We start from the raw sequence: 9,142 nt of genomic DNA, 5'->3' as shown, positions 1-9,142 counted from the left end.
ACACCACTGGTTGCTTTGCACCATGTTGATTTGCTTCCGTCAACTAAATACTTTTTGGGTCTGACCCCTGATCCAGTTCTCTAGCCATCAAACCATGGGATGGTTGAGGCCACAGTTCCTCAGCTTAACCATGAGGACATCATAAGAGACTAAGTCGAAGGCTTTCTTGAAATCCAGATATATGATATCAGCCTCATCTCCCTTGTCCAGACAATGCATCACCTGGTCATAGAAGGAGACAAGGTTGGTCAGCCAAGACCTTCCAGCAACAAAGCCATGTTGGCTGGCACCCAGGTCCAAGCAAGAGGCAGCATACAATTGTGCTATCCAGAATCAGACAAGGTTTTATAGTGTGCCAGTGTGTTTCCCTTGCTTTGAGAAGCAGGGCAGGGGAAACAACCTGTGCCAGCCCTTTTTGAACCAGTTCAGCTGCCATTAAGTGTCCAATCTGACATTCCATCAACCCCCTTCTCCATCACACCCTGCCTGCCTGTGAGAAAGTACCCCATGTGGTACATCAGTGCCCCACTCAAGTATGTGGGAATCTTAGCACCTATTTATGTATTTATGCAATTCACATTCTACCCTATCCAACAAAGGCTCCGTGCAGCTTACAGCAAGATAAACCAGTAACTCAAATGGGAAACTAGAGTAGATAATGCCAAAATAACAAACTAAAATAAAAGCAGAGACCCAGTAAACAACATCTTGGCTTAGTTGTGGTGGCTAAGCACCTTCCCAAAGAGAAAGGTTTTGCAACATTTCCAAAATATGTCCAGGCTTGGACTTGGGCCGGTCTCAAGAGGGAGGGAGCTCCAGAGCTTAGGAGCAACTGCTAAGAATGACCTCCCAAGTGTTTCTGCTGTAACAAGAATGTAATGTGTGCAACCAAGGAGCAAGCTGCAGAGCTGTGCTGACTGTTAATTTGGGCTACAACTCCCAGAAAATCCCAGGAGCTGGCTGGTAGGCAAGAGCAAAAACGAAGAGGAAGCTTGAGGCTGGAGCAATGGAAAGAGAGGACAGCATGCACATGGAACCTGGTCTGCCCTGAACAGAGGTGGAGCTGGAGATCTCATTGAACAGGAGAGGAGATAAGCTGGAGCCCTGGGAGACCCCACAGAAAAAGGCCCAAGGAGATCATGAGCATTCATCTATCATGACCCTTTTTGCAACTGGGAGCTCCCTAGCAGAAAGGAGCAAAATTTAGAACCATCTCATGAATACCCACCAGGTCACATATGTCTCACCAGCACCTCATAATCGACTGTAACAAAGGCTGCAGAGAGATCAAATTAAAGCAGGACACAATTTCCATTGTCATTCTCCACAAAAATCAACAACTAAGGCTACAAGCATAGTCGTTGCATTCAGCATGAAAGCCAGACTGACAAGGTCCAGAAAATCAGTGGCATCCAGAAGTGTCTGGAGCTGTCAGCCAGCTACCCATTCAATGACCTGCCCCAAAATGGGGAAGTTAGAAATAGGGCAATGACTGGATGGGAATTCAGCATCAAGTGAGAGCATCTTGAGTAGGCCCTGGACAATCTCAGGCTAAGGAGTATTTAGTAAATTCACCTGTCCAGGTGCACTGGAAAAAGATGCCAACTGTGCCTGGGTGGATGCGAGTTGGTTGTAAAAGAACTGTATTTTTAAGAGCTGTAGGTCATAAGTTATAAGAAATACAGAATTTTAAAGTTTTGATGTCAGTTCCAATGGCTTAATGAAAAAAAAAAAACAGTGGGAACTCAATGCTTGAAAAATCCCTGTCTGAATACAGATTTGAGTAGCTAACTTTAGGCACAGTAGTTTGAAATATTTGGCCTATGATCTTATTGGCTAAAGATTTCTGTTTGAGATATTTCCCTCATAACCATGGGCCACTTTATGGTTTAGCATTACAACCTTGTAAATTCTGTGGTTTTTACACACTGTGGATGTGGAACAAGGTGAAACTCAGGGTAGCAGTATAAGCAATGTAACCATTCCAAAGTCAGCAGAGTTATACTGATTTACATAAGCTGAGACTCTGTACCCTACACTGCTCTTGGCTTTGAGGCTTGGGGTTCATTGGAACATGGCATTTTTAAGAAAAATGCAGGGTGTCTGAGCCCAGAGGACTCAAAGTGGAGAAAAATGTTTGCATGAATCTGTGTGAAGTGAAAACACAGAGGACTTTGGTTCAGCTCTACTGGAGATTTTTAACTGTTTCCTCCAAGTGTTTTATTAATGAGAAGAATTTTTTAAGTTGTATCTCTCCTGCTCTGCAGCTAAAGATCTAAGCAGGATTTCTATACCCTATTAATGTCTGAGGCCAAATTCATTCATGATGCCACTGTCTTGACACCAGCAATGAATTTGGCCCTGAACATCTGCAGAGACTGATTCTAGTAGTGCAGTGAACAGGAAAAGCTTCACTGACTTTTGCATACTTGTTCCAGCTCTGGATTTGGCCCTGTATCTTTGTCTCACGTGCAATTACAGAAGGAAAAAATGAAAAATCCATTACTAATTAGACTGTTAAATTAAACTGCCTTAAATTTATTTTATGCAATGCATAAAGTTCATAAAAAAAGGCACCCAGAGTGGTATCAGTGACCTTTCTGCATGAGCTGCAGTCCACCCTGATGCTTTTTTGAACCAATTGGCTGAAAACTCATGGATTTCTTAACACCTTTTATTCCCTCTCTGCCACTTTCAAACCTGAAGGATTTATTTTTATCAGTCCCTCACCCACATAATGACTTTAAAATTCCTTAGGTTCATACCTTAAAATATAGCTGGGAATTAGAAGTAATGCCAATTAACAAGTCTAGGCTCAAAGGCACTGATGGAGTTAGCTAGCACTTCTCCCTGGAAAACTGTCATAAGTGTATATAAGAATCTCTGCACCGCAGGATTTCTGTGTATAGCTAGCTATCTGTCTGGCCGACAAAAGGGTCTAATCTGTTTGTATAACATCCCTGCTAATGATGTTCCTAGCATACCTGCCCCCATATTATCTGTGGGTGAGACTGTCCTGGCACAGACTTGAGCAACCAAGAAGTAGTAGATTAGTTAAACTGCTCCCTCAATTAACCTTGACCCCTCCAAAAGATGCCATTCCCTCCCAGATATCCCTTGCTCCAGCAAATGATGCCACCTGACTCCAGACAGAGGAGATATGCTAACTGTTTTGGTGGAGGGTGGTGCCTGGGCTCTGTTCATTGCTGCCTCGTAGGATGGGTGAGCACTAAGGGAAGGTCCTTACTAGCCCTCATTCTTCATTCCATTCACAGTCCATATCTATAGGTACAGCCCCAGTACAAAGAAAAACAAAGGAACAGCTCACATGCTCTGACCCTCAACCAGCTCTCTGGATCAAAACATCTCCACTTTGGGGATAGCACATAGGATGCTCTCACCTCTCTCTAATGCACACGCACAAATGAAGAGCTGATACTACCACAGCAAGTCGGGGACTATAAAGGAAGTCAGGAGGCTGGAGTTTAATTCCCAGTTCCCACCCCTGCCACTGACCAATTGGGGGAACTTGGGCAAATCATTTCACCGTGCCGTGCCTCAGTTTCCCCATGATACTTGTACTGTAAAGTACCATGCCATCTATGAGTGAAGAATGCAGCATTATTTATTGTTATTCTTACTGCAAACAAGTGGGTTTATTTGTAGAGTTCTCTTTGCTAGAAACATAAAATAAAGCAAGGCTTTTTAAAATTCTCTTCCCTCTGCCCTGTTTTGGACCAAAATCCTACTTGCTTATTGCTGCAGGTGAGCTACTACAATAAAAGAGCTACTTATAAAGCATTATTGTCATCGCTAACAACTATGCTATTAAAATGATTGTCCTCATTTCACACTTCATTAGAAGTGACATCGGTAAATGTATCCTGATTCTACCAACCTCTGGTCTCTCCTGCTTTCTTCACATCATGTAAACATCAACAGTCGATGAATATTTGGCCAAAATCTACAGGGCGGACCTCTCACAGGCAGACATCACATCAGAAGAACGCTGTGCTGCTGAGGGCATTGTTTAGACCAATCGCATAAGTGTGGGGGGAGTGATTGGGGCAGCACCTCAGTCACTGCTTTTTGGGGGAGAGGGGCTGTGCAAAAATAGCCATTGCCCCAGCTGGCCTCACCGCTGCAACTGGAAGCATAGCAGTCAGTGCAGACCCCATGTGTTGAAGTTGCCCTATTAACACCTCTGGTTTGGCCCTTTCTAGCCATCACTATGAAAGGAAGGAAAATGCACTATGTATCAAACCCACTTGCACCCTTCAAGGTCATCCCTACCTTGAATTCCTTCCAAAGAAGTAAGGTAAATTGATCAATGGGTCCTTTTGTGTCAGGGAAATGAACAGACATTGGAACTATGCTTTTCCCACTCCAGTTCTCTTCTGTGTGTCAGAGAATGATGTGTGAAGAGGTACTCATATTTTTTGGAAGCCCAGAGCTGCACATTGAAACTCTGGCATCTCATGCTCCAACTGCCACTGTCCTTCCACACTTTTTATTTATTGAATGTCACCCCTTTTGCACTTAATTCTGACACTCCAGTGGCCTGCAGACCACCTAGTGCTAAGAAACACTTGGCAAAATTCAGACCAGGTTGCATAAGTCCCTTTCGATGTGTCACAAAAGCATTGTCATTTCTCTCTTTGGCATTGTTTCCTACATTTTGGGTGTCAGTGTTGCTGGAAACCATCACAGAAAGAATGTTTATTGAACTGTCAGAGGGTGAATGATTGACATTAGGCACAAGTACTTTTTATGTTCAGGTTTTGGCATGCCACGATTGGATTAGTTCCTGATAAATGCCATCCAATTCCACCAGATGGACCACTGAGAAATATGCCAACCTGCATGAGAAATGGAGTAGATACTCAGTGCCACTTATTGGTAGGTAGACGTGTGCTTCTCCAGTCAATCCTTTTGTGCAACTCCGTGGTATTTTATAGAAGCAGTGGCTTTTGTGATACTCATAATTTAGAACAGCATGGCAATTTTCATTGTGGAAGGAGATACTTTACTATGCCCAAATTTGATTTCATTCACACCAATGCAAAAGCACATAACCTGTGTCTCCTCTTCTTTTAGATTCAGTGTATGCTGTGGCTGGTGCATAAAAGAGCCATGAATTTTAAAAGTCATGTATTTCTCATATATATAAATAATTTTGATAAAACGATCCCTCCACCTTTCCGTTCATCTTTGCCTAATGTCTCATTTACTGAGCCAAATGCAATACAAGGATTGTGGGGCAAGTGAAGTATCTAAGAGACAATGCATTATACATACCAGCCAAAGTTTATTAAATACCTGAATTCATTTCATTGAGCTTCTGCACAGCTGTATGAGATCTTGGAAGGAATGAGTGAAAACTGACTGCTTGGGATAGGATGGGAGTGGTGGACACTAGGGGCTACATGCTATCAGATATTCAGGCTGTATGGAAAAGGGTGCAAGGAGTCCTTTTATTTGTTGACCCAAGAACAACCTCAAAGACAGCTACAATTCCCTTCCTTTGGGGAATCCAGGAACTGCTCTCTCTGAAAGCAGAAGGTGGATACAGTGCCTTCCCTTTCCCCCCACCCCAGAGTATACAGAGTAAATGCAGCACACAGGTGGAGAAGAATAGTATGGTGGGTCCCCTAACTTCTCAGTAGTGCAGAGCACCTCTACATAACTGCCTCCTCAAGGCAGCATCCCTCTCCTCAGGTAAGCCCTGTCATAGCCCTGTTGTGACCTGTGCAGTCAGAAATGACCACAGTGGAAGGCCACTATGCCAGGAGATTTCCCATCTGCCTGCTAAGTGTGGCTCTACTGCTTCTTTTTGGCACACCCATGGTGCAAAGGATGCTGACCTGTATTTCTGTCAGTGATGACTGCTTCTGAGGGCTTTTATTTTTTTGAGATGCTATGATATGAAGTCTGTAATTCTGGAGGACAGGAAGTTGTGAGCCTATGAAAATGTTATGTTTCAAAGATGTCATGAGCAATAAAACTTCCATCCTAACAGACCCAATAGTGAAACAAAAGAAACACTGGGTTACCTGCTGCTGTACAGCTTGACATTTTTTAATACATATAGAAAGAAGTAAAACCTTTGTACCTAATCTGATGTGCAAGAGAGATGAGGGCAGTATAATTAGTCTCCTGCACCCAGTGTGCTCATTCCCTCTTTCTCTGTCTCTCTCTCTAACATCCAGCACAATGCAGGCAGCAGCATGGCCCAGGAGATGGCCAGTTTCTGAATCTTGAATTTAGCATAAATTTTTACTAACTTTACACCTCAACCTCCCCTCCCCCCCCCCCATTTTTGCAATGATTAAAACCAAATAGTCTATTTGCCTTTCTCCACCACACGTATTGTTTCATTTTGGCTTTTGGCTTAATTTTAGTCACTGCCAGCTATGATGAACCATTGCTAGAGTGGTTATGCAAAGCACAGCTATTGTTGGGGCACCGCCAACCTCTAGAGGCCAGTGGTCAAAACCAAGCATCCAGTCACACACAAAATATACCTGAAGACATCATTTAGAAAGATGGACAGCACATACGTACATGACCTGTAATTAGCTAAGGCCAGCAATGAATACTGCAGGAACTGAACAGCATCTGCCTGCTAATTTACCATTGCTAATTTCCTAAACTCCAATTATTCTTTACAAAGCACCCAGAGGTACAAAACAATATAGGTTTATGTCCTCTCCTCCTATTTCAGCACCAAAATGAAAGTTATTTCCATATTTCTTTACAGAAGGGAGTTGAGAAGCAAACTGATTATACAGATAGATAGATAGATAGATAGATAGATAGATATAAAGCCACACAAAAAAACCCCCACTGTGTAAAAATGATGTTATTTAGGGTAGTTCCAAAGAGGTAACTAAATTTTTACTGCAGATTTGTTAGTAAGCTTATAAATCAATTCAAAACAACCCTGTTTAAAAATCTGTTATGCATAGATGCCATAAAATGAAACACATACAGGTAATACTGATGGTCTTGAAAACTTAAAAGAAATTCTAAAGTAATAACTTTAATTCAGTTCTTTCTGACATAAACTTTTTCATCCCATTATGTCAAAAATTGTATTATCCATCCATTTGTCTGTCAGAACTATTCCCACTGGGCCTATATACTACTGGTTCTTCTACTCTAAACCTTCCTATTACATCCTGCTATCAAGAGTCACAATTTTCAGTAAAAGTCTCTTGTGACTTTTGACAATGTTTTACAGTGAACTAGACCAGGAAGCTCAGAGTTAAAGGAAATCTTCCATTCTAGCAATGAATATGTAATAGGCATTACACTGTGCAGTATACCAAAAATGTAAGGTTCATTAAGTCTTTCAAAGGCAAGAACTTACATGTAGCTGTGAATGAACCTGTCTTCATGATGGCATTAGCAAATGATACTTTGGGGCAGAAAATATTAATACTACACATTAAGGAACAAATTTGTTTAAATGCTGTACGGCTGTGCGTGGATGCAGATGATCTGGAAATAAATAAAAAGTGAATAGTTGTCCAACTTTATATGTAAATTGTCTTTTGCTTATATACATAAGAATGCTCTTTGCTACTAAATTCCTTCATATTAAGAAGCAGGAGTGTAACTAATATATAAAATAAAGTCATTCTCTTTAATGAGAATGCTAAATATTTTAAAGAAATGCACAGCTATGAAATATTGTCAAGGGCATTTTTATACTTAAGTTTAAGAACACTTATGACTTAACTGTTGAATTATTTAACACATTCAGCCTTGAAGTACTATTTATGTATGTTTTTTAATGTTCATACTTATGTTGGCTTTTCTTCACTAAGGATTTAGGACCTTTGATTTCTGTTTATAAAATTTACATCTTTAATCTCCTATTTCTGTGTATTTCCCATTTGACTCCTGCAACAATATAGGCAAAAAGGGAAGGGGGGGTGGGGGAAAATAAAGAAGAGAAAGAAGATTAAAAACTTCACGTAGCCTGGAACTGGGACTGCATGGATTTTAGTGAACATAAGGACAGATTTTAAGGAAATGAGCTCCGAATTGAAAAACTCTATAAACATGAGCCACCTGTACAGCTAAAATAAAGGATCTGCAAACTAGTTTATGAGCTCTCAGAGGGGGATTGGATAAAGCCATGTAATGCCGCAGTAGAGGCTGGTTTGTGTACAGCCAGGCGGTGGGGAAGACCCTCTCCCCATTTAAGGCTAACAAAAAGGCCATACAGCATTGCAGACTTGTGCACTCCTGAGAATGCACCACCTTGTTCCTTGCTGCAGATGCCAGTTTCTACCCTCAGATGGGCAGTAACTCTTAGAGATTTGTTGCAAACCTCCAATGCTAGCAGAAGAGCTGTTGGGATCTAGTAGGGCATTGTGCCTCTCTGCAGTGAACCACTTCCTGGGGCAAAGCAAAGCTGTGCCACCATCTAGTGCAGGGCTGAGGCCAATAGCTACAATCCAGATCTACTTTAATAGCATAATGTAAAGACAGCCACAACTGGAGGGTGGAAGTGTTTTTCATATAAAATTAACATGCTAGAATGAAAAACACTACAAATATTGGCATTAAGAATGCCTTGCTTTATGACCTACATTTGTGCCCAAAATGTTAAACTAATTTCTAGATAACCACAATCAAGGAGTTTCACTTGGTGGCAGAATGGGGGAGAAATTCTCAATATAACTGTAATTTTGCAAAAAAAATCACTTTGGGATAAACACATTGACTTAAGCAGTTTACAATGTAACTTGTCACCTTTTATTATGATATTTTGCAATACGCTGATACTTGTTGGCATAGCCAGATATAACTTGACATGTCATAGACTGAGCAGTGACTTTCAGGAATTTCCAATGCATGTTTCTTTCGAAAGCTGTGTCTTTACCAAAAAGCTGCATTTTCAGTGCATTTGAAAACAAAGCTAGAAAGCACAGGCTCAAAAACCAGGAATGTTACAGACAGAATATTTCATCTGGAGCTTTAGTTGTTCTATTACACAGTAAAAACCCTGGGCAGAAGAAGGGACAGATCACCTAGGCAGGATGAATGGTCTCTTTCCAAGCCAATGCTGCTGAATAACTATGGACCCAGAGTAACAGATGACCCATTCTGCCAGTAATAGTCATCACTT

This window comes from Crocodylus porosus, unplaced genomic scaffold, assembly GCF_001723895.1.
Source record: "Crocodylus porosus isolate Cpor-Errol unplaced genomic scaffold, CroPor_comp1, whole genome shotgun sequence".
Taxonomy (NCBI): domain Eukaryota; kingdom Metazoa; phylum Chordata; order Crocodylia; family Crocodylidae; genus Crocodylus; species Crocodylus porosus.
This window is presented reverse-complemented; position numbering follows the sequence as displayed.